Source organism: Monopterus albus, unplaced genomic scaffold, assembly GCF_001952655.1.
Source record: "Monopterus albus unplaced genomic scaffold, M_albus_1.0 scaffold207.1, whole genome shotgun sequence".
Classification (NCBI taxonomy): domain Eukaryota; kingdom Metazoa; phylum Chordata; class Actinopteri; order Synbranchiformes; family Synbranchidae; genus Monopterus; species Monopterus albus.
In genome coordinates, this window is record NW_018128087.1 from 153,764 (window position 1) to 181,218 (window position 27,455).

The 27,455-nt window shown below is 40.1% G+C and overlaps 1 protein-coding gene across 6 annotated transcripts in view; it reads left to right on the forward strand.

Moving 5' to 3' along the window:
• znf469 (zinc finger protein 469) overlaps nucleotides 1-27,455 on the forward strand; it is a 195,997-nt gene that overhangs the window by 108,305 nt on the left and 60,237 nt on the right. For 5 of the 6 annotated variants that reach the window (XM_020618542.1, XM_020618545.1, XM_020618541.1 and 2 more), the window contains one exon: nucleotides 10,802-10,851. The gene's annotated coding sequence lies outside the window, so the exon portion shown is untranslated. Of the gene's footprint in view, nucleotides 1-10,801; nucleotides 10,852-25,543; nucleotides 25,663-25,804; nucleotides 25,965-27,455 lie in introns of those variants that run through there. The other variant, XM_020618540.1, reaches the window with a different exon arrangement.

A 27,455-nucleotide genomic window follows, 5' to 3' on the forward strand; every position in this document is an offset into this window, starting at 1 on the left:
AACAACTCTGTGACTGTTCTTGAATGGCCCAGCCAGAGCCCTGACTTAAAACCCATTGAGCATCTCTGGAGAGACCTGAAAATGGCTGTCCACCAACGTTTACCATCCAACCTGACAGAACTGGAGAGGATCTGCAAGGAGGAATGGCAGAGGATCCCCAAATGCAGGTGTGAAAAACTTGTTGCATCATTCCCAAAAAGACTCATGGCTGTATTAGCTCAAAAGGGTGCTTCTACTAAACACTGAGCAAAGGGTCTGAATACTTATGACCATGTGATATTTCAGTTTTTCTTTTTTAATAAATCTGCAAAAATGTCAAAAATTCTGTGTTTTTCTGTCAATATGGGGTGCTGTGTGTACGTTAATGAGGAAAAAAATGAACTTAAATGATTTTAGCATATGGCTGCAATATAACAAAGAGTGAAAAATTTAAAGGGGTCTGAATACTTTCCGTGCCCACTGTATGTCTGAGGTGATGTGTGATCTTCTGCTGGTAGCTGTTTTGCAAGTTTCTCCAATTAAGTGGTGCCATTATTTTGAGGCCTGTGCTGCTGTTTTGTTTTGGTTTCCGGGTAATTGTTCTGTGCAGAATGCTGCCTGTTTGGGACCGTTTGACCTTTGAATCCATTCAGTTGCCAGAAAGCCAGGCAATGCTAAACAGGCTAAACAAGGTCAGTATGGGCAGGTCTCCAATGCCACAGCTTGGAAGGACAGCACTCTGTATTGGCATGATTCACAGCACAGTCTGGCGCTCATAGTGAGGTAAATAGGAACATTGAGATTAAGCAGCAGGATCAATTCAAGTTGCCACTGTGTCTCTGCTATCCCTTTAATTTCTAGCGGTCAAGACAATTTAGACTTAATAGGGGTATTGAAAGGAAAATAGTTTTGTCTGCACACCCAAAATGTAAACAATTCTTCACTGCTAAATAGCTGTTCAGAGCAATCTGAAATAGTTCCTTTCATACTGTATGTATGCACCATAATGTGTACATGTTATGAAATAATGTGCAGCAGAAATGTTGCTAAGGTAGACACAATAGCATACTATGATCTGTTGGTTTGGTACAGTTTGTCTCAGTTAAAGCCAACCAAATTTCCTCTGACAAATAACTGCTGCTACATCTTTTGAACACTTTCCTGGAACAGTGACAGGAATTTTTCAAGAAGCATGGAATTAGTTATGCAATATTAATCACAGTGTGTTTAATAATGGTCAGTAATTTAAAGTGGATCCTAGTAGTCCTACTCGGAGCTCTGACTGCTCTGTGACTGCACTGTCTTAAGGGCCATCGTCCCTGAAGAGAAATTGATTTAAACGTCATGAGCTGCTGCATTTAATCTGATTTGCAGTCATTTGCTGAAGTTAAACTCTTGGTATGTGGAAAGAAAATATCTGAAATGATAACAGGTAGCCTGCTGTCTCTGCTCATTTTTCATCTCAGTTTCACCGAGGTTAAAGCCAAAGACACACATGTCAGCCCCTCTGCCTGACTGAATAAGAAATACACCCTGACCTGGATACACTACAAGGGTTCCCACATTCTTGGAAAAGTCATGTCACTTTAAAAATGCATTTTCCAGGCCTGGAAAGGTTATTTGGAGTTATCAAATGTAGAAACATTTTGGTATTGTTTAATTGTTCTTTCATTGAATGCTTTTCAGCTGCATAAGGACATGTAACCTATTGTGAAATAGTGCAGACTTGTTGGAGGAAAGTACTTAAAGTAAAATAAGCATATAACGTGTCACATGCACACAATAAATCAATGCCTTTTTACTAACGTAGTCCTATCAGTGCGCTGTGAGTCAGTGGAGAAATCCCATGTTAGGAGGCAGGAGGTCATGCTTATTATGTTCGATAGGATTTATCCCAGGGTTACAGTCTTTTATACAGCGCAGACATATCCTTGGCTTTATAAGAGCCCTAAGCACCAAGGCTACAGGCATCAGCTCAAGCCGTCCACAGCTGTGAGCCTCTGAGACAGGACTGGGAAGGCTTCACAGGTTGTTTTTCTTCCTCTTCTTCTTCCAGATAATTACAATTATTTATAGTATTTATATGCCTAAGATTTGATGGTCTGACTGACAGTGAGCAGATTCACTATTAACAATGATCTTACTGTATGTCAAGCGCCCAGTCAGCTTCCTATTTGCTTGTGTCCAGAGCCACAGCATTGAAAACAACACAGGAATAATAAGTAGGCCTACAGAGCACTAAACTCTCTGTACTGGACAAGGTGAATAACTGTGACACCGAGCAGAGCTGTCACTGGTCCCATAAACATCCATTATTTAAGATGAACTCTATGCAAAAGTAGAACAAAGGCACAGACTTTTTCTGACTTTGTCCAAGTAAATTACAAAAGTGGCACTATTTTCCCACTGCCATGGAGTGCCAGATAAGAGTTTTTGACCTTACATGCACAACACAGTGTGTACTTACTGCTGACTTTAACTCACCGTCACTTCAGAAATTTTGGATATATAATTTAAGATCAGCAGCCCATGTTACAGGAAAACACCAGTGCTGCAGCATTCTTTAATTTTATTTATTACAATGACTCAAAAGGTTAGCACCTGACTGAATGATCATGGAATGAATCACCTGCTTTAACTGGAATCAAAGGAAACACTCCCTCCTCTGACTTCATCAAATGAATTTGCGAATTTACTGGTATTAGTTACAGCAGCTCCTCCACATTTCAGCAAATGTGCTGCCAAGCTGTGGTCCTGGAGGGGGGAACTAAACAGTGATGGCAATGATGACCTCACCAATGATAACAATTATGATAAGTCAGACGTACTCATCTTAAACTTGCTGTTCCTGATGCGACCGATCACACGCTGGCATTATTCTCAGGCAGATTGATTGCTTATAACAGCTCTTAAATCATTATAATTATAGCCTGTCATGATGCATAGTGGCAAGACACTACAAAACAGCTCCAACTCTTCTCTCAGTCTATTTAGACACACTTCAGCAGTGTGATGAACTGATTAAACATGATTTGTGTGTTTTCTGGCCACGGTTTACAGGTTCCTCTACTTTGATTTCATAAAGTCCATACCTGTTGCTGCTGCAGCGAATTTGGCAGACCCTAACAAGGTAGGTATGATCATGTAGCTTTTGTTAAACCACCTGATTGGGTGTCACAGTGTAACTGGAGGCAACAATGCTATCAGGGTTTGTGGTGGAGAAGATTTTGGCAAGGGTTGAGAGGAGACGGCGTGCCGACAAGCAGCAGTTCCTGTGCCTCTTTCTCATACACACACCTGCTCATCAGCTGTTTTCAAACCTTGAGTTTGTTAAACGAAGACACATGCCTGCACAGTTCATGTCCTGTATGTCATGTCTATGTGAATACACATAGAAACACACACACAATATTTGCCTGAGCCCTGGCTGATTACAGAGAGTTGAATGTGGTAGTTGTTGGTCTTTGTCCTGCTTTGAGGTGGCGGCATCATTGAAGTATGGGTGGGCTGGCAAGATTGTCATGCCTGGCGGTTGGTAATTTGAGGTTGAGTCTGTGGTTAGTATTGGGGTAAGGATATAAGTTATGGCGAGTGTTGGTTTGACTATAGGCAGAAGTGAGCAGTAGGGAATGGCAGCTCAGGCTCTCTCTCTCTCTCTGTCGAGTGCAGATTAGAAAACTGTGGTTTCCTTCTCTTGTCAATCTGTCCTTTATTCTGTCTTCCTGATTTAGTTTGTGTTCCTGGGTTCTTTGGAGAAGAAGAGAAAATGGGAAGACCATGGAACAAATAATAGGAGATAGTAGGAGACAGAGGGGTAGAGAGGAGGGAACAGTACAGGGCAGGAACCAGGGAGAGGCAGTGTTTGAAGTTAAACAAAACTGGTCTGTATCCTGAGGAAGTGACTGCTGCCAAAGACAGGGATAAAGACGAGACTGATCCTCATGGACTGTGAGTGCATTTGATTACATGTGTACTGTGTGTGCCCACATGCGTGCCCACATGCATTACAGTGTTTCTGCTTGATAATGTCACCATCCTACAGCACAAACCCTGTTTCAGCGTGTGGCCATGGCTTATTTTCACTTCTCATGCTTCCCTTCATATTTGCATCATGCTCTCTGCTTAGCACTCCGCTTAATCCTCAGGGTAATAAACTAAGATCTCTAAAGGTCTGCATTCACTGCTTGTCTGCTCAAAGCCCCGAGGGGTGTTTTTCTTTTCCCTGGGCTCATAAACGAAAAGCTGATTAGGTGCTAAGAAGGAAAACTTTATGGATTTCAGATAACACTGCTGTGCCTGAATAATAGCAGTACAGGGTCTCCGGGGTCGTATTAGTTTGAATCATTTGAGATGGGCTGCAAGGTGTGTGTGTGTAAGGGCCACTTTTATATCTTGAGACCAAAAACAACTTCACTTCACAGAGTTAAAAGCTCTCTTCTACCCTGCATCCTAACAAGGTGGATAGGTTCATATGTACTTGCAGGCCTGTGGTTTGAGGTGTATTTGCATGCATGCGTTTGTATACAAATACTTATGGTGGGACAGTGATGATGTGCAGAGTGGTATTAGCTTTGTTGTAATGGCATATAGTGGTGGAATCCCACCGCACCCCACACAAAATTCCCTCAGTGCGTCAGCTCAGGGAACAGCACACTCAGAGATGACACATTAGTGAGTGCATTTGCGGGGTGTGTACAGTAGGCACTAACACCTCAGGCTACACTAGCTTAGACTCTCTAAGAGAGTTGTGAAGATGCCATTGAAGCTTTCAGCAACTGGCTACATTATATATGTGCTAAAGTTGATCTGCCAAATGACTCTGTGTGGTTTGGGTATCAAGTGAGGAGGATGGTTGTCGACGACAACGACATGACTTTCCAACAACCAGCAAAAACATTTTCCAAGTGAATAAAAGGGCTTCAACCCTCTCAGCAAATAGCATGATATATATACACTATAGGCCAACTGCCTATCAGAACTCAGTCTCTCTCCTCCCTCTTGTTCTGAAAAGTCCTCTGTTTTCTGGGAACTGTCAGATGGACTTCATACCGGTTTTGGAGGGATTTCAAGCCTAGGACCACATGTCTTACAGACTGGATAAGAGGAAAATGATTTCTCAAAACCACATCTAATAGCTGAATGCACATCTGTTTAATAGCAAGAATAGCGTATGTGTAACATATTTGTGTGTGGATACTATACAGTATGTACTGTATGAGTGCATGTGCTTCTCTATGTGTGTGTTGCAGTTTTGTAAGACCTATCTTTAGTTTAACCTTTCTCTCAACATGTTTTTCCATCCCTGCAGAAGCTTTTCTGCCTGTTGTGACTCAGAGACTTGGAGAGGATGATAGACCATGTCCTATGTGTGTAGTAATTAAGCAGTCCAGCCAAAGTGTTAGTCATTCATAGTAAAGCTTCTCTTCCGACCCACTTCTTGGTTTGTTTGTGGAGGCTTCGTGGGCACATATTTATGGGCACAGACAATTTTTGGCACTAGATAACTATAATGTTGGTGTGTGTGTGTGTTTTGTTTAGGAAATAACTTTTCATACTCATGTGCCCTTTGATTTTCATCTGTTTAGCTCTGACAGACACAAGATCTCCATATGATTCTCTGACTCATGGAGGCCTCAGGTGTTCAGAGGTGAACCAGTTGCACACAACTGTTTATATGCATGGATGTCTACTTAAATCTCGAGGAATGTTTAGCACAGAGATGGATGGTCACTGACACTGAGGGCTTGACCAGTGACAAGTAGACAACATCAGTATTTTTGTTCTGGTCTCTGCCTGGCTGGAGCAGTAGTGCAGTCTGGTTTGTACTCTGTTTATGAGTTTGGCTGTGTGGGTTGTGTGTTTGTGTCTGGACGACAGCAAGGCCCAGAGGCTTGAGCATGATAGAGAGGTTAACCAAAGCATAGCTAGAGTGGAATCTGGGTTTGTGGATGACACTGTTTTGATTTGTTTGTGTTATCTGGATCGAGAGCCCAAAAGCTCATGGGATGCAGCTATAGGACCTTTGAGTGGCTGAGAGCCATGCGTGCTGTGAGGCCTGTTTACTCTTATGAGAGGGGAGGTGTCCTGGAAGGTTAAAAGGTGTGGGGGAGCTTCAGAAGAGCATAAAAACTCAGAAAACATTAGTAAATCCCCTCCTGGAACAGTTTAAACATCAGTGTTTGCTCTGCACACTAAGCAGAAACAAATAGAAACAGATATGCAGTGGCATGAATATGTGTAGGAAGTCCAGAGCATCGAAATGCCTGAATCAAAGGTGTAATGAGATTTGTTTCTGAATGTTTTCCAGAGATAAGTCAAGACTGGCATCAACAGTCCCTGCATCTGATTCTGTTGGTCCACATGGGCTGCTAAGGCAACAGAGGGGTCATGACTAGACCATGTTGGTGGAAAACCTTTAGACCATTAAGAGCCTGCAGTTCCCGAGACAGCTGTGAGTCACTGGTGGTTGACTGAAGGTTAACAGTAACTATTCCGTGTGAGTCAAGCATATTTGGCTTCCCTTGGGTGAGACTTTTGTTAATAGGTTAACAGAGTTGTTGGGAAAGTCTGTGAAATTTGTGGTAGTTTGATATGAACTTTTGTGTACAGACAAGTCATTTTGTGTGATTCAGCATTGCTCATGCTGACGATGACATGTGGTTTTGAAGCTGCATATGACTGGGAATGGCATCGATTATACAGGTTTTGCAGCTTTCTGCTCTGGAGGCGAGAACAAACAGCCTGTGGGGCTATGAATGAGAAGTGGGGACATCTGGTGTGGTTCTTAATTTGCACAGCAAGGAAGTGACAACACAGTTTTCTTTCATCTGTTTAGCTTTACTGGTTTATTTGTGCAATCAATACGTTAACCTCATTCCAGTTCCCTTTTTGTAATGATAGTTGGAGCCTGATTAAAGATACATGCATAAGGAAACAGTACATGGTGTCAGACAGTGAAATACAAGGCTTTCACCTTTATGCTAGAGATGTGTCAAAGGCCTGAAATACAGTATCTTCCAGATTAATAATGTGAAAGAGGCATAAGTATCATATCAGCTGCACGTTGACAGTAAAATACTGTGATAAAGTTGTGGAGTTCACAATCGGTGGTGGTGTGCCTTTTCATGACCCTGATTCATTTGCCGAATCATGTCTGCAAGTGAGTAAAGGTTGTGGTCCTGCAGTCATGACCATATCCTCACCTGAGCCCCATCAGCTTCTTTGCATGAGATCAGAAGATTGATATCATTCTCTTGCCTGAACAGTGAGTTTAAAATATGCACTTCTTAAATTCATTGATTAATTTTCATCGTTGTTTGTCCTTGTTTAACTCACACACGAACCGACAATGATATTTGTTGATTTAGAGAAAGTTATGTGCTGTGAAGTTTTACCCAAACCAGGGTAGAGAATGGATCAGGCCGCCTGTTTCTGTCTGAACATGACCTGGACATGGCAAACACATAGTATGTAATGTCCAAACCCATCCGAACCCCCCCCGATCAGTGTCTAAATGTTAACAGCTTCCTGAAACATCTTCCACCACACCCCCTGTGTGAACTGAAAAAGGCATATGTATATTGCAACAAACATTTTGAGTTGTCAAATAAGCACAGGTGGAAGTAATCACATTAATGATGGCTCCAATCTATTACAGTGACGCGGTTAGCTGTGACAATGGGCCAGCATGGACATGTCCAAGGCTCTGACACCGATGCATCCAAATGAAGTACAGCCATTACTAATATTATTTGTTACACCTGTGCTTTTCCTGCTATGACATGTCAGAATGTATGGAGTGGAAAAGGCATTAAGTCACCAAATCCTGCTGTGTTGGAAAATCACGCTGTTGGCATGATGTCTCTCCGCAACATGAAATACGAGTTTCATCGTTCGTTCTCTTCATAATGAGTGTGCTGCCTTGCAGAATCATAAATCAAGTACAACAAATCAGACAAAGAAGAGTAATTAGACTCTTCTGAATAGAATGGTTCTTCAAATCTTCTTCACATGATATCAGTTGAGTGAAAAACATGTGCAGCTGTTACACAGCCTGTTGATGTGTAAGGTTTTCCTTTTTTTTTTTTTTTTTTTTTTTTTTTTGTTTTTGCCTGGGTCCCACATGTCTGTGCTCAGCCATGAACTATGAGAGTCCCCCAGCTCTCACATTGACTGATTAGATTGAGTATAGCACTCTTTGGCCTTCGCAATGCAGCCGCACTCCAGCAGGGCTTTCCTCAGCTGAATTTATTGAGAAATGTTTACCTTTGCTCTCTTACATGCTGAGGTGGTCTCATAGCGTGATGATATTGGGCATACTGTAAGTTGCAGGTGCTCAAATGTAAACTCAAAAACACAGAGGTTTAGAGGTATAATATCAAATTCATATGCAAAAAACCCAAAAAATAAAATCGGCATTATTTTCAGAATTACTGCCTGGCTATTAGTGCACAATGTTTTAAGTTCAGCTGTGAAAATGGTTATAATTTATATGGAACCACTGGTATGTGATACAATATGTGGCACAGATGTTGAAGATCTTCTTTCAGACTTGAACAAACTCATTTCTTATGTCTTGCTGTGTGAGAGTGTTTGGCTTTGGGTTTGAAGTTGAGTCTACTTCACAAAGTCTACTTCACGCAATAAATCACATAGGATAAACTATTTTTATGATCAACCTATACATGATTTCAGCTTGTAACTGAAAATACAATGTCTCACTGCTTTTTGCTTTTTTATATGTGCTGTGATTTAGGTCGTGTATTGTGCGATGTGATTCTACACATGTACAACAGTGCAGCTTTTAAAAAGGTTATGTAGTGTATGCTGTCATTCAAAGAAAAAAACAGGATAAGTGGCAGAGGAATGTTTCTAAGGGACAGTTAAATGGTAGGGCTGTATAACAATGTTGATTTTCCAATTATTTGTGATTCTTATTTGAAGGATTCGACAATGAGATCTTGAGATTGATCCTTGCATTTCAACTTTTCTCAGCAGATATGAGTTATAGTTGAATTGCAAGAACTCTGCCAATGTTAATGGAAACTGTGCTATTAAATGAAACTATTAAACTCGAGCTTGTCAACCCTGAGCCTGGAAACCTTTCATGTTATGGTCTTGTTAAGTTTTTACATTCACCGGCCACTTAAATAGTCACAACTGTAAAATTGTATGCACTTTAATGCAACACTTCCACCCTAACATCTGTGTTTATGAAGCTCTAAATGTTTAAGCTTTTGGTGAAATTGTCATAAATGTATAAATTCAATTATATGTTTATTATTGAGGTCATCATTAAATGGTCTTAGACTTGTATAGCGCTTTTCTATGCATTGCAACACACTCAAAGCACTTTCACACTATTTGGCCATTCATGTAGATGCTTTTGAATAGTACCTAACATTGTTCTTTTATAGAGGGAATGCTCATAAAGTTGTGTTCTGTTTTGTAAGCTGGGCTTGGATCTTTCTTTTCATGGACGGATGAATTGTTTAGGAAATGAATTCCCAGTGGAAATCTTTGAGGAGTCAGTGTGAATCTGCTTGATTGGTGTCTGAGATCAAATATACAATATGCGTGTGACTGAGTATGTGTGTGCCCATATGTGTTATTGTCTGGCTTTGATGTTAATAAATTTGTGGGTCTTCTTTGGCCATTCGGTCTTAGTAAGCTCCCTGCGTTGGTGGATGAGCCACTCTTTGGTGGGTCTCATGGGGGGTGGTGAGTCATGGGAATGAACATGGTGGGGTGGCCGATCTTAGTCAACAATCACTGACCAACAAAAAAAAAAAGTTTGTAACTTTTTGCTGAGCTCACTTATCTGAAATTCATTGCAAATGTGAATTATACTACCACTGAAAAGACACACATACATGCACACACACTGGTAAAAATAAGACAGATCAGTCCATTACTCACAGCCTGCTCTTGGCTATTTCAGTCTTTTTCTTTTATTCTCCTTAGCATTGTTCAGGTTGAGGCCACATGTGCATTGGCAGAGCTTTGAACCTGTGTGGGATTAGTCGTGTCTGTCTGGCTGGATTCATCTGAAACTAGGACATGGCACTGCTGAGCTAAAGAACTCTTTTTGTTCATCGGTTAAAATAGCTGTTTTTCCTCTCATAATGTTTAATATCTTGAGTTAAAGATACTAATGGAGTTTGATAACATTTCGGCACAGAGAATTGAAGAAACCATCATTCCAGATATTCCCAGTACAGTGTTAGATTATAAACAGCACAACATGCACTGTTTGTGAGGCACTGCTTTGCATGAATTGAACAATACAGTATTTCCCAATATAATGCTTTATACTGGTCTTCAGACAGAATACTTGTATACATTTGGTTTTACTGTGCATCTCACTCTGCGTCTCTTCTGCATACTTCACCAACAGATGATGAACAGATGATAAAGGTGCCTCCATTCAGGCCTCTTCATACACTGTAGTAACTTTGTTGTCCTCTAACCAAGTTGCCAGTTTCTAACAAGCACAATAAGAAATAAGGCTCACTCTTACATGTCTGTTTAATCCTTTCCAGGATGTGAAAGGAGGTCTGTGGTGGCTTAAATCTCTCATTGAGAGAATGAAAAAATAAAATAAAACTGTAATAAACTCGCTATAGAGGAAGTTTTAATCATGCACTGGCTGTTATTTTGCATTTCCAGCTGAAAGTGGAAAAGTACACCAATATCAAAGGCAATCACAAAAGAAAACACAAATATAGTTTACAAAATGACCCCTGAAATACTATGATTGATTTTCCAGATTGACATTTTATGAAACATACTTACCATAATCTACTCTGTCTTTTGTTTATAGGTGGCATTTCCTTTCAAACCAAAGTTGACTGACATCTGACAGCAGCCACAGTAAGTACAATACACACCTGGTCTAAAGATTAGAAACTGGTGACTCACAGAGAAACAGTGCATATTTCATCATAATAGAAAATGTATCACACAGGTCATCGAACAGAGTGGTTTGGCATATGTGTTTTTATTTTTCATGTTTTTCCCAGTTTGTACTTATTTCTTGTTTTGAGGTTCTCTAGTGTTTGATATAAAAATTTCTCCCATGGGTGACAATTTCGTCTCTACCTCTCCCACATGTTAACGCCCATTCTTTACCACAGCCAATAGGGGATAATGTATGGTTAACGCCTTGCCCCTCCCTGTGAGATGTAAATCTTGTTTTTCTCCGCTGACCACCACGCTCCCAGGAAAAGACAACAGTCTTCCAAATGACACGGTAGTAGACTTCCGATTACAGCCCTGTCACTTACTCTACCGATGTGTAAACACATGATGGAGAGACAGACAGAGCAAGAAGGACAGAGGGAGACAGAGAGATGTGTTGGGGTGCGTGGGCTGCTATTTGTTTACCTTCAGACATCAGACCTCTGGTTAGAAATGCTAACATAAAGCAGTTAAACTGACATGATGCCTTTAGTTAAGCTGTCTCACTTCACAAGTCCCTGGGCTCTCAAGTGGATGAGTGATTATAGAACAACAGACGTACTGTAACTCATCATAACAAACTTATAACAAGATGTTGTTATATTGTTTCTACCTTGAACATTTTTGTCATGTTAAAAGCAACAGGAGCCACAACTCAAACTGTAAAATGTATAACATTGATTCCTGTGACAACCAAGATGTGCAGTCACATTTTCGTACACTGTCCTAATCAATAAGGAGTTAATGAGGAGTTTTAAATGAGACACTTGTGAAGTATGGCCTTCCAATTTTATTATTATTAAAATCCTTTCAGTCCTTCACAGCATCACAAAGATGCTGTGGCCCGTGAGGACACAATCTTTAGCGTTGGCTTCGTCTTGGCCTCCTGACCAAAAGTGTGATAATTTTAGACTCAAATCTCTCACATGGTCTGGAGCAAGGATGGCATTTGGAAATAAACTTGGAATTTAGCTTAATTGCAGTTTACATATTTAGGAGGGGCAGCGTTTTCTTCTTTATTTTCTTGCATAAATAGAGAGTGAGTAGAGGCCAAAGACATGAGGTTTCAAAGCCACAAGAGGTTAAAGAACGTCAGAGGCAGTGAGGAGACTTTTGAGCCTCCCTAGCTCTCCCTAAGGCTTCACCATGCTCTTCCACTAATGCGAGATCCCTCTCTCCCCTCACCAAATCCATCGGATTTATTAGTTCACCCAGGCTGTTAGAGCTCCTCTGTAAAACTCGACATCTAGTTTTTAACTGATTTTTGCAGTGGATTTTTGTTGTAGGACATGCAGGGGGTTTCATTTAGGAATTTTGCCTGTTTTTGTTCGACTGAACAAATCATCCTGTGAGGTCCTCAGACTTTGACAGCTTATCTGCACACTCTGTTTAGTTTCAGATATTTTCTGTTACCTCATTATTATTATGTGTAACGTCTCCCTATCATTGAAGTATTTTTAAATGTTATCTATTCCTTTCCATTTTACAAATCCTGACTCCCCTACCTGACAAAAAATATTTTTCCTGTTTGTTAATATCTATGTGATGAATTACTGACGAACATAAATAACACTTTGAGCCTGTGTTGAATAGTGTGGTGTAATTTATAGCCTATGGAAGTGATATACTGAAATTGTTTCTGGGATTTAGCAATGGAGGGTGGAGGAGACATAATGGATGTGTTTCAGGTGGGGTACCAGGGGACAGGACATAAACTGTGAACCAATTTAAAAGTCAAGTCCGTTTTTATTTGTAAAGCAAAATATCACAAATTATAAATTTGGCTTTAGGGGCTTTACAATCTGTAAAGAATACATCATCCTATGTCCTTAAACCCTGGAACTGAATAAGGAAAATCTTCCCTAAAAATATTAAAAGGAAAGAATGAAAAAAAAACTCCGGAAGAGCAAAAGAGGAAGGATCCTTCTTCCAGGACAGGCAGACATGCAATAAGTTAACATAGTAGATTTACAGGATGGACAATCAGAATACATCTACAAACATTAGTACCCTTATATTAATGAAAAGATGGATACATGCAAACATGTACGCAATCTACAGTATGCACACTCCCCTCTATGTGCCCACATGCACAGACACAGTACATGTCAGAGGGAACGTTTCTGCAGCTAAGATAAAAGCCATATTCTGGAGGTAAATGAGGAGAAAAATGGCCATTAATAGTGTTTGCTACTGGAAAATATGTCCTCCAGACTGCAACATTTCCACATAAAAGCCATCATTGCGTTAGACCTGAAAAATGATCACTTCAAAGAAGATGCGTCATTGGCAGATGGGTATGTGGAAATGAAGAGGCTTGCTTTTAGGAATAAGTAAGGAGTCGAGGGATGAAACCTTGGGTCTTGAGAGAGGATTAGCATATAAGCTTCGCAGTAGTCTCAAAGGATACATTAAGTGTAAGATAGTGGGTGATTTGAGGATGAGTGGTTTGATGAGGAAATGATAAGTGACTGGGGCCTATGGAAAAATGTGTCTAGTAGAAAAGCAAAAAAAAAGGAAGAGACAGATGGAAAGAATGAGCAGTCATTTCACTGGTGGAAATTCTGGGACAGCTGATTATGTGTCGGCACAAACGTTCATGGGTGAATTAGTAAACATAAACTATTGAATTCAAACTGCAGGTGTGAGAGAGTCATGTTAAGTCTACAGCTCTGCCCTGCTCAAACTCAGATCTCGCCGAAACGTACCGCAAAAGGAGTATTTACTGTATTTACTGTAATTACAGTAACAGCGTATTATCTTAGTGAAACACCGATTTATGTGCCTCAGTTAAATCATTAAGGACCAATACATAACCACTCCTTTCTTCATGGAGTAGGCTGCTGTCACAACCCCTTTTCCTTAGAATTACATTTCTTTTCAAATAATTTACAACAGGGATTTAGGTTCACTGGCAGTGTCATAAGAAAAGGCTGAGGTCAGTGGCTGGGGTGGATACAGTTCAACACTCCCTGTGTTGTGCCTCAAGTCAGTGTTGACCTTTTAGGCATTTATCTGAAACCCTGATCTCTGCCTGACCTTAACCACATATTCCAGACTGTAACTATACCTCGACCATACTTCACATCCCTATCCTTAACTGAGCTCTTTGTTTTGCCAAAATATAACCATATCAAGACTACACCCATGCTAGCAGCTTTAAGAGGCCACATTTTGCTGCAGTAGTATTTTGTGAACGTGTTAGCATGCACATGTTAACACAAGCATGCTAACATGTTCACAGTGCAAACAAGCTGATATTTTGCATGTTATTTTGCTAAATGTCACTAAACACAAAGTAGAGCTGAGACTGACGGGAATGTAATATGTTAGTATTTTGATATAAAACAAAGTATTACATATATGCAAATTAAGTGTTCACCAAAGTCATCCATTCCTAATGTGGGGGAATACAAATGCCTGTACTAAATTTCATGACCATCCATCTGACCAGTGCTTATCCATCTGTTCAGATATTTCACTCAAAACCACAAATGTGAATGATGGCGCTAGAGGAAACGTCGGGTTGACCCCACAGTGAGTAGGCTTCATCCTCTGGAACCATGAAGCTTTGTACATTTGTAATTGATCTAATAATCGTTTGGATGTTGGTGACGGAGGACCAGTCGACCAACACCGCCACCCCTGAAATAACCCTCGACTATTAATAAACAGGACTAGATCTTACAGGAAGACAGTGTCAATCCAACATTTCATCTGTAGTATTTAATGTTGACCATCTAGAGGAGACCCCTTTTAGCAGAAACCCGTTGACTAGCTTTCAGACCTGAAAGGTCGAGCCCCAGCTTCATGATCTGACATGCAGACTGCACTCAAATGTTTGCTAGTGACAGACAAATGGTTCATTAATGTATAGGGTATGGATCTCTGGCCCAGGTCAACACTGCGATAAAAATCAGATAAGAATTCATGAGTAGTAAATCAGTTGCTCTTTCCATGTTCTGAACTGTGGCACAGCAATTAATACATCATATCCCTGTCACCATACAATATATGACCAGTCTAGGTTTGAGAAAATTTTGTTTGAAAGGTTTTGGAAAAAAAATATGTATTATATTTAAACATGTATATTTAAAAAATATTCCACATTTCATTATGCAATATAGTTGGCGTTTTTTACCCTAAATTCTTTATTAAAATGCAACTTTGCTGCTTTAATGATTCCCCTTTTCTGAAATTTGAGCCTTTACAAAAATATGACCATTTAACCTTCATAGGGCAAACTCTGCAGTTTCACATCTAAAATTAATATTATTAGGTTAAAAAATGTCTGTAATGTAAATATCCTATATTTGACACACAGAGTCTGTTTTGTAGGAGCTTTTACCAAGCATCTTTAAAATCTGACAGTCTGACACATGCAGGTTCCAACAGAGCACAGGCATTTTATCTATCCAAGCATATCCTCCCCATTTAAGTACTAAATGAAACAGACAGAAGTTTTCAGTTCTGCTTTGCTGATGTCCTACAGAAATCCAGAAATGCACAAGCATGATCACAGGTGTCCTGTTTTGGATAACATTTTCCTTAAGCTCACTGAATGCTAGAATTTGAATGATTTCAACTTTAGAGAAACCAAGCCTATGGTTTTCTTTACATCCTTGAAATGAAACTTCATGAGGTCATTATCCAGCCATATGTGAGCACAAATCCAGCTTTTGGTTGTTTCAAAAGCCTTGCTGGCTGCATATGTTTAAAAGGAAACCTATGTTTTAAACACAGTTATGGCCTGATTGAGGAGGATGTATCCCAGAGATGACCCCTTTGGCTCTGCTCTTACCCTCACCCTAACCATACCTCTCAACAAAAGCATCCCACTGCATTACTCAGAGCAGTAGGTTACAGTAACTCATGCACAGTTTTAGACCAAGGGTTAACTTTTAGCTGTAAACTTAAACAGGTAAATTATATGTCTCCAAAATCACAGCCTTTATCCATCTTTGATTTTACAAACTGCAATATGACCACACATACAACAATGAGATCTGTGTTCTAGTAAACTGAATGTAGCTCTGGATTCAGAGTCTAGTATGTTTGAAGAGGAATATAGTGGATACCTTGACATATATTGTTGACTTTTTAAATATTTGAATGAATGTCATGTAGTCTATGCTATATAAAGCTCTTAAGCTCAGTCATTGGATGGGCTCATCGTCAGTATAAGCCCTTTAGGTGCCTTCAAAACCTATTGGAATCAGTTACCATGTTCTTCAGCCCTTCTCAGTCAGGCCTTCCTTTATTTTTTTTTCTCAGGTGACATAGTATCAATAATACCACCAACCCCAAGCTAGGGCTTGTTAAATGTCTCTTTTTAAATAAGGTTTTTATCCCCAGTCACTCCATGTTGCTGTTAGGGATGACCATATTCCGCACATATTCAGGGACACACATATGGATAGACAAACACAAATACAGTATAATGCACATATACATTCACACCCAGTTATAGTACACAGGCTCATTGTAAGGTAGACACTTTCCGTATAAATAAAAAGAATAACAAAGTTTCACGATTTGTCAAACAAAGCATTCACATGTCATCTCTCTCGCATCCTCTCCACTATTTCCCCTCAAGCGCTGTGATGACAGACGAAGATAGAGGTTAAATAAGTGACTCTCTTTAAAGGAATCCATGGATAAACAAAATGGGGAAAAAGAAAAAGTTTTGTTTTTGTAGCAAAAGGTGATGAATCTGAACAAAAAGATGGCAGAATGAATGTTCTGAACATGATAACGGGAATGTTTACTGAGGATTTGAACTACTTTTAGGCTGTTTAACTAATATGTCATTACAGACTGTACAGCCTTCCTCCTGCCAAATAAGTTCTCGCTGTCCTAATTCTCTTCAACAACTAATCCAAACTCAACAGAAGAAAACGCATCCTTTGTTTTCTAGGCATATGCAACACATGTCAGGACAGTCCAGGCCATCAGAATAATTATTTTATGCAAACCAGATAAATTGCAGCAGGATGTATGCACATCTGCAGACTTAGTAATTAAATTTTAAAATTGCAGTGACTCAAAATCTAACATGGAACACTTAATGCTAAACACAAAATGCATTCACAGCTGATAAGAGTGTGTTTCTCAAGTACAGTAAACTTTGGAGAAATAAATATTTTTGACCTGATGATGACCTTTAGGGAAAAGTAAGGGTATCACCATCATCCCAAGGGAACAATGTTTGGGAACCATGTGTCATTTTAATTGCATCCACATTTCCCTCATTAAGCATCTGTTCTTTGTATCTTAATTGAGAGACAAATCAAGAAAACACATTAATAATGACATGAGACCTTCTCCGATCCTACATCTGAAATGCCCAATCATGAACTGATTTTTGATAAAGGGGCATCTTGGTTCATAAAAGACTTCTGTGAAGGATGGTCTCCTGTATCCTCATGTTTCATCCAGGCAGTACAACGTTTTGATCTGCAAGTGGTCCTAGAAGAAATGTCAGTGGATTGTCAAAGTTATTTCAAATCAACCTGTGGAGCTCATGGGATGTCTGCACAAAATTTCATGGAAATCCATGTAGTTTTTGTTGATATATTTTGAACCGGATGAAAGTGGGAGACCAACAGATTGACACTGCCAACCCTAGAGCCCTGCCACTAGTGTAAGGTTGAAGTTTTTTTTTATTATTATTTCATGAATGGCTCCTAATGCAATACGATCAAATGACTTTATTCAGTTTTTTGCATTAATTTGTTCTGATGCACCAATGTTGAAATCATTCTCAAGCGTGATGTTCTCCATATGGAGAATATGGCCTGAAAAAAGGATGACATCATGGAAGCAAATTACACAAATGATTCATTTCTTGACTCATTTACTGGAAGTATTAAAAATTGATGAAAATTATAAACCACACCCTCACTGCTCTTTTAAAGTAATTGTTCCCAACAATTAAACATTTGCCATTCTGACCAGAAGTGGAGTCCTTCACAGAAATAACTCAAGTTTCAGTCAGTTCTGTCTTTTCTTTCATGTTCTCTATGTCCACAGTAGTGTGCCTTGAACCTGGCACCATTATATAACCCCATATGGTTCTCTGGCACCTCTGCTCATCTGTAACACGCTCATGGGTGCAAACAGCATACCCAGCAGAGCATGCTGGCAGGCCTTTGATCTCTCTCCCCCCTACCTGGGAGAGCCTCCTCAAGCTTGTCCAGCCTGGATGCATCTAGCTGGGTGTCCTCCAGGTCTGATGGGGAGTGAAATGCTACTGATTTCATTCACTTCATCAATGCAAACTATATGTCACACCAAGGACAATCTTTGGATCTTGTGTTGGCCTCACAGGTAGAACTGTGAGCATCTACGAGCACTTGTTTGCTAGAGGATTAGGTACTGTCTCTCTCTGTAGGCCTCCAGTCCTAAGGAATGCCAGTGACTGCCAGCTCCACAGACTTTCACATTTTGACTCCCAGTAACTCGAGCCAAAGACAGTGTAGCCATGTGCTACACAGAGCAAAGTGCATACTCAGATGCTTAAGTGTAGTATTATTTGGTTTAGATATTATGTATTTGCTTTAGGAAAGTCTTAATGATAAGTCATTTGTGATGCACAGTGGTTTTAGACACTATTCATACCAACAACTGCCACTTTTGTACATCAGTCTACACTCAGTAACCCATAAAGACAAAGTGAAAACATATTAGAAATTTATGTAAATGTATTAAAAATCTTTTATTTACAAAAATAACTAATTCAGTACTTTGTAGAAATCATTTTTAGCAGCAATTAGTTTCAAATAAGTAAGTAAAGTTTATTTACCGTATACAATGCCTTTCTAGATCAAAATGTTGCAAAATTGCTAGGACACTCAGACTCTACAAGCTTCACACACAAGGATTTGGGCAGTTTGTCGTATACTTTCTGGTGGATCCTGTCAGGTTCTATCAGATTGGATGGGAAGTGTCTGTCAACTGCCATCTAGGTCTCTTTACAGATGTTTTATGGGGTTTATGTCTTTGGATGGATCACTCAAGTGCAGTGACTCCTGCATCACTTTTAGTTGCATGTTTTGGGGCAGGTGAACCCCAATCTCCCCAGTCTCCCCATTGCACCGCTACAGAATGATGTGTCGTGCCTCAGTGTGGGGATGGTATTAACCAGGTGATGCCTGGTGTTCAAGACAGGTGCACTGTAATCAAGCTCTACAGTGGACACATTCAGAGTTAAATTTAAGCAGATGGGTCGTACATAACCACAATTTGGAGTGCCACCACCAAGGGTCTGATTTTTTATTTTTAAATGAGCAAAAACAAGAAGAACATATAATGTTATTATGGGTTATTGAGTGTTGAATTTTTAGGCAAAAATACTATTGTATTTATTTAAAATGAAATCTACAACACAATATGAACTCTGAAAATATGCACTGAATTATCATTTATGTATATATATACAGTACATCTGTGTCTGTTATACTTTTATATACTATATGTGTGTACTGTGTACTGTGTACTGTGTATGTGATTCATGGGCTAAAGGACAGTAAAATATTGCGTTGGCTCTACTCTGTCATGTGTCTTGGTGAGAGGAGGCTGGCTTGACTTTCTTGTTTTGGATAATTGTACGCTGCCGAGGTCTGTGGTCCCCTTCTCTGTCTCCCTGTGGCCTAGGCTGCAAGAGCCATATTTAGTTTGCACGTCCTCCTTATCCTATCCTGTCTCATCCCCATCCTGTCTGACACACCCCCATAATGCAGTAGGGAGCAAGTGGTCCTGAGGCCAAACTGTAGGAGCCTGAGGCAACTTAGTTAAAACGAGACTCGCACTGACTTCTCAGTAGTGTTTAAAATCATTGTTTTGGACCTGTTTTGTGGACATAAAGTCACATGGTTTTGTTGCATAAATGCTTTTTAGGGAGTTTATGTAACCAAAAACATTTGAACCCATGCTGTTGCTTTACAAGTGTCATTTTATTTTTGCAGGTTGTGCTGTACTTTTCTGTAGTATCATAGGGCATTGCAGTGTGTTTATGAAATGACAGTAATTTGTACTTTAGATGGTGCAACTTGTTTTCTATAATGTATACATGTTTAGAATTTTATTTGAATGAAGATCCCAAACTGTGGTTGTGCAGTATCAGTTGAGGAATAGCAAGAGTTATAGTAACATAGCTACCAGGTGTTCAGACCAAAGATAGTATGGAGTTAAAAAGAAAACCAAAACATGCAAAGAGTGTGTTGCCTCAGGTACAGGGACAATGAAATACAATCCAGGAAGGTTGGTTTGACCTGGAGACCCATTAGTTTAAAGTCTCATCAGACCCTAAAACACTCTAGTAAGGACTTGACAGCTCTGGAACGTTATCATGACAGTATTCATTTGATCCTCCATTAAAAACTGTTGTAGATATGTATGCTGTTCATATTATAAACCGGTCAACTACTTTGCCAAAGGAGACAAAATGGAAAAAAGTCATTTATAAAACATATCAACAGTGCAAAAGACAACCAGTTACACTTGAAAGGGCAATATGAAATATTCATGCACACTCACTTGTACATATTGAAAATGACTAATATCACTATTCACAAACTTTATGGCATTGTTCAAAAAGCAAATAAAAACGCTCTCTTTTGTCCCCTTATGTGTTACTTTTTATTTTTGTCATGGGCACAGGCCTGAGTAAAAGTTGCTCTTTCATGTGGTTCTCAAATCTTGGGTGGGCAGTGGGAAGCTCACCACATTTCTCCACCTCTTCACTCCACCCTGCCTTAGGTTCACCTACAGTAGACTTTTTATTGCTCACTTGAGATTTTTTTTACACCTCCATCTGTAGAAACGTCCCTAGAGTTCAGTTGCTACGGTTTCTAACTGAATTAACATACTGATATAGATGTTGTAGATAAAGAAGACGGACTCTCTGTGGGTGTATGTCATTCCATCCTGAACAGGAAAGAGCTCTTAAATCATTGTTTTCACGATACTTTAAAGAACCTTGTGCTATTTCTCTGTCTTTGATTATAACAGATAAGATACACAGTATATTACTCAACCACAAAGCTGTAGTTTTAGGCAGAGTGGCTGTTTGGAAAGGAAAGACCTGTTCGTACGAACAGTATTACAGTCACTGTTCTGTTGGCGCTGTATTATAAATTTTTTTTTTTAGGCCATTCAAAAGTCATAAAGTGCGATGCTGAAGCCTCTGTTTATGAACTTCTCAAGACAGATTTTTGAGGGGCTACGTTGTCATGTGTGCTGTAGTATGATCATGCACGGATTCCTGCATCAACTCATATGCCTTTCTCCTGAGGCAACTGATAATAAGGGCAGGTGTTACTGCAAACAAAGGCTCCGCTCTTGACTTCTCTGGATCGGCCTCTTTTTTTTTTTCTTCCTTTTCTTGCTCTAATATTCTATGTGCACTTTCATAAAAACACTCCTTTACCTTCAGTTTAGGCACCGCTGGGCTTGGATTCCAATCATTATCGGTTGAAATCCCCCATGTAACCAACATACATGCTCCATAGCTAGAGGGCTATATGTCTTTATTTATAGGCTCTTTATCGGGGATGATCTTCAGACATCCATCATTCTGTGACTCTTATTTCTTTTCCGTTCTTCAACAGATAAACCTTGACCCTGTTGTTCTGAGCTTTTTCTTTTTCTCTTCTTTTTGCCCTAATCCGACAGTAGTGCACCTTTATATACTGTTGGGTCTGAAGTCTTCAAGGTAGGGGTGTGAGTCAAGTTTCAGGTCTTTAAATTAAAGTACTAGGCAAGTCTCTAATGTTCCCAACTTAATATGTGTATTCCAAGAGGATGTTTCCTGTTGAATGTTATCCTGTGTATTACAGTGTAAGTGAGTTTGTACTGTGTACCTCTGTGCTGCTACAGACCATTTAAATTTTCCATTTCCAATTCTGAGAGTCGGCAGATAAATATGGAAATGAAATAAAAATACAGATAGTGTGTACTTTCAGGGCAAACCGGAGGCAATGACTGTAAAACATTTAGATACATCTGTCTTGTGTAGCCCTATAATATGACACAGTATTATCTGTAACATTCTCAACACTGCATAATTTGACAGCTATCATGCATGCTAACAGGCTTTAGCAAATAACCATGAGCCAAAGCACCATGAGCAAGATGTCTACACTGTCACTCAGAGTGAAGTTACTTTAAGTTACCCTGATCAGCTACTGTACGTTATGTTACAAAATAATGAGCCCAACATTACGCTAACTTATCATGTGATCTACAACACATATCTCACTGGATGAGTTTTTAAGTCTCTTATAAAGTTGGTTTACCAACATTTGGCATCGATCTCATCACCAGCACAGCTTGTTGGGTTTTGTAGCAGCCAGACAATGTGTTGAGTTAAAGGATTACAGAGGGCTGTAAAAAAAAAAAAACTGTTTCCTTTCTACAGAAGCCTATTTATGTGAGCCTTGAGTGCATCTTCAGTACTCGAGTGCTCATCTTTGGAGAGATGCTGCCAAACAAGTGCATAGGTGCAGTAAACACTACTAGACTTAAAAGATCTGACTATTAAGCGGGGCACTTTTTGGTACCTAGGGAGGAACAAAAGAATCAAATGTAACTCGAACTGGGAGGTGAGTAAAGAAACCAAAAAGTGCAAATTTGGTCAAAGATTTAAAGTCTCTGATTCATTTTCCAGTGATTTTACTTCACTGACTTTACAGGAATGTGTTTCTGACCTGTGCCACTGTAGAGCAAATCTTACTGGTGATGACTAAAGTGTTCTAGTTGTTGCAAAAGTTTCCAAAACCACAGCTGAGTGAAATCAAACCCCACTATTTTCCTTGTTTTCCAATCACCATTGTCATCCTTTATATTCCTTCCCCCTCTAGATGCTCGTAAGCTCCACTCTTAACTGGAACTGGGATGCAGAGTTTCCAGTGTGTGTGTGTGTGTGTGTGTGTGTGTGTGTGTGTGTGTGTGTGTGTGTGTGTGTGTGCCACACCTCATGATCCACATATCTCAGCGAGTGTGTGTGTGTGTGTGTGTGTGTGTGTGTGTGTGTGTGTACCACTCATCATGGTACACATTCCTGACAGTACTTTCCCTCACCTTAAGTCCTTTTGGGATCACTTGCAGTAGAGTAAATAATGATGCACTTTGAGATTGTCTGACTACTGTACTCCACGTCATGTCTGTCGAGATGTTCAGATGTTCACTATGTCAGATTTGTTCAAACTCTAGGTGTGACTTGGCTAGGAGACATGTCAGACTACAAGCTGAACACTGACCAACTCAATATGTTTTCCTGGGGTTTTCAGCCAGCACAGTAGTTCAACAGATGGCAAGGTCGGCCTGTCAATTAGTCTGCCACTTTGGTCCTGGCAGAAATAGCTCACAAGCCATTAGATGGATTGCCATGAAATTTTGTACAGATTTTTATAACTTTGGTGATACGCTCACCTTTTTCTCTAGTGCAGTCATGATGTTTTGATTAAGAGTGAAATGTTTTGAGTATTTTTACTAATGCACAGATTGCCATGAAATGTAGTACAAATATTTACAGATGCAGTTGTTTTGAATTGCCGGCTGCTCTGCGATGGAACCTTGGCCCATTTGTGGTTGGTTTCCACTCTGAGCGTGGCTGGTGAGCCTATAGGATGTGTTATAATAAACTTGTTGATTCCTGGATTTTTATGGTATACATGTCAATTAGCAGATATTGTAATGCTAACACACTAATTCTGCACACTGTATGATAAAGATGACCTTTCTGCTTACATCCTCACACAAATAAACTATGTAGCATTGCCACACATATCTATTAACAGTTTTAATACATGGGTATATACATTATTATGCACATACATACTGTATTTACTGTGCGTTTATGTGCATATATAGCCATGCAAACAAACACATGAACCCTTGGATACATTCTGTACATGCAGAGATTGAGTTACTGGCCTAAATATGTGAACAGTTGTTGGGTCTTAGCACATTAAGACCCATGACAGAGCTGAACCCCCCTTTAAAAATCTTTTAAAGTAGACAAGGGGACTGGGAAGTCTGTGGGTGAGGACTCACCATTCAGAAAGAGGAAGCTGTGCCAGATTCTCAAAGACTACATGATGACTCATAGGTCAAGACCCTGTGCCTGTAAACAGGAATTTTTCTCATAACTTGAGTGGTGAATCACATGCTGCCCTCATACACTCTGCTCTGCTTTTCTTTTATAATCACTATCTCTTTGATTCCAGTAGCATTAATCTACCAGGGAGTCCGATGAGAAATGGACAGAATCTGAAATGAAGCAAGGGATTGTAAAATCAGTTATTATTGGAGTCAGGAGACAGGGAGTGCATGTGAACATATGAAGTAAGATGTGTTGAGGATGTGCCTGATGATCATTTTTGTGATAATATCTGTGATAACACTGGGCCAAGCTGATGAGTGGAATAATTGTAAAGGCTCTTTACTGTAATGGGGTCTTTCCAGTGCATAGCTTTGGTCTCCCACAGGGCTGGGAAGTGTTGTGAAAGCTGCTGCTTGTCAAGGCCATGATTAGGATGTCAGCATTGCTCTGGTTTATCTCTTGATCGAGTTACAAGATGACCAAAGAGCTGGACTGGATATACTTTCCTCCTCTTGACCCTGTCACTTTTTTCTCTACATGTGTAAGCTAAGACTACATACAGTACTGAAGACAATGTAGATATTCTCATTAATCTAGAACAGGCTTTTTAATTAAGTCTGATGATTTGCCTTGTGCATGCAATTCAAAATCTCTCCAACTTTTCTTATCTTTTTTTTTTGCACTCTTCCTTTCCTTCAAAGTCATGACCCCTGAGGAGACTCCCAGTAGGTTTACCTTTTAACAGACATACTTGCTGCTCAATAAGGAATGCATTCCTCACATTCTGGAAAGACAGTGTCAAGGCTACTAAAACATTAAAGTGAAAGATGTGTGTGTGTGTTGCAGTCTGGAAGGTTATATTGCACAATGTTATGAATGTTACATGCAGTGGTCAGACTTTCATGAACTGACCTGTGCATTTCTCAGAATCCTCTATTAAACACCTTTTCAGTAGACCACAGATTTATAGTCTCAGTTTGACACCAGACTGCAGTTGAATCAGTATGCACTCCAAAAAGCCTCTTGCCTTACAGTAAGATCCCTACCACACACACACACACACACGCTCACTATGCTTACAGTATAGCTCTACCTCACTCTCATGCTCTGGAGTGCAGCTGTGTGATGAGAGAGACACACCTGCTATTATTAAAGTGTGTGTGTATGTGTGCCTGGTATTACTTGCACTGTGGGGACTCAGCCTTCCAGATGCTGGTCTCCACCATATAAATTGCTGAATTTTAGGATTACCACTTGGTTTAAGGTTAGGGGAAGAGTAAGGGGTTAGGCAAGTACCGGTTATGGTTAAGGTAAGTCTCCAGAAAATGAATGAAAGTCAATGTAAAGTCCTCACGAGGAATGAAAACAAATGCGTGTGTCTGTGTGTGTGAGAGAGAGGGAGGTGGGGGGATTCGGGCAAATTCAGATAAGCAGGGACAGACTGTAGCAGGAAGAGTGGGAACTAGAGAAGAATCTTTTTGTAACTGGAAGAAGGACAAAGAGGGAGGCAGAACCTCAAGAAGGCAAAAATGTTTGACACACATTTAAAGCTGGAGGGAAAAGGGGAACAAAAAGAAAAAAGATCCTGGTACAAAGAAGTATGTGGAAACCATAAAATGGTGAGAAAGTAAAAATTTGAGTTGAGCAAAGTGTTCTAATCTTCTCTCTCCTGAGGGAGTTTTTTGGAAGCATTTCTCCTCAGTCTGGGCAGGACTTATTTGTCCCTTTTTCCCTCCCTCTTCCCTTTTTCCTCTGACTTAGTTCACTGCAGTAGACGTAACTAGAGTCATGCAGTGACTACAGGTTGAAGAGTGACTGAGAGAAAGAGAGAGCGAGAGAGAGAGAGAGAGCGATCAAGGAATGGAGAAACTGACCCAAACGTCACACACTGAAGTTTGGAATCACTGCGCAGCCTACGAAGGTGAGGAGAGAATATCTTTTGTTTGTGAGCTTTACCTGTGCATGAGTGTGTGCATGTATATTTGTGTGTTTATATGTAAACATTATTGGTAGGTGAGAGTGCCATAATTATGATTGAATTAGAGCATTGAGCAAAGGGCTGCATGCAGTAGGTCTGTTCTTTGAATCTGTCATAGTAAAGGCTGCTATTCATGATTTGGTATGTAAACCATCCTCATGTCGTCACTTTGAAGTATGTCTGGCAGGTTTGCCTTACCAAGATCACAGTTTGGTGTGTGTATGAATCACTTTGTACAGCAGAGGGACATTGTGAAAGTCACTCCATATGGGTGCACATACACCATATGCACGCATGTTTGTTTTTCTTTGACTTGTGGTTTCTGAGAGATCCATGAAAAACAAGGAGTCTGGCTACACTGTGACATTTTGCTGTCACATTTGAATGACTGGATTTAGTTTTGCAAAATATTTGTATTTGCAGCAGACATCATATGATGAGAAGCAGAAAACAGCTGCAACAGATTGATGTAAAATCTGCATGCACTAGAATATACTTTCCAATGCCAAGAAGTAGCTGCACTGGTGGTATTGTTTTGCCCATACCTGTATGCTATAATACTGTTTGCACTTTGCTGCTACATTTGCTTACAATATTTCCACACTTCAGAAGACTTTTTTTTTCTTTTTTGTATCTCATTCACTCTCTGATTGATTTATCTGTGCAATGTGATTATCCTGCTTTGCTTCCAGCCTGCCTAATACAGCTCAGAGCTGTCACAGTGTGACTGAGGGACCCTATGGCTGGGGCTCAGGTAGAGCAGATAGAGAGGTCACAGTGGAATGTTTGGGTGCTGCGTCTGCAGTGAATACATTTAGCCCACCAATCAGTGTGCCCCCACCCAACCTCTGTTCCCTGCCTTCCCACCAAGCACTTTGCTTCCCCTCCCCACACCCACTTTATTCTCTCTGCCCCTGTGAGTAGAACCTGCTCAGTCATGCCAGTCTGCTTCCTTGTGCCCGCCTCACTACCACACTTATTTAAAAGGTGGAAAATCATTCTCAGAACTGCCAGGTGTGGCATTCCTCCTGCGAGTGTAATGCTGTGTTTTGCCGGGTGTGCCATCAGCATATCTGAGTGAAAGAGACAATTATATTGCAGTATGTGAGTGGGACTTGGCCCAGGAATGCTTTTTTTTTGCTCTTGAATCTCTAGGTTAGCAATGAACCACACAATTGGAGCAGCTGCCAACACTTGTACCTTTTTATTGTGATGGGTATGCATATCACATACATTGTCAGTGTTTGAAAAATTACCTTAGATTCATATGTTCCTCTCCCAGGAGACATGGAAAGTGTAGGTGTGTGTGTGTGTATGGCAGATTGAGCAGTACCAGCAAGGCTCTAAGCCCTATTGTTTTATCTCTTGCAATCATAAGAATATTTAAAAAAATAGTTATGTGTGATCATGCATGTATGTGTACAGTATGTGTCT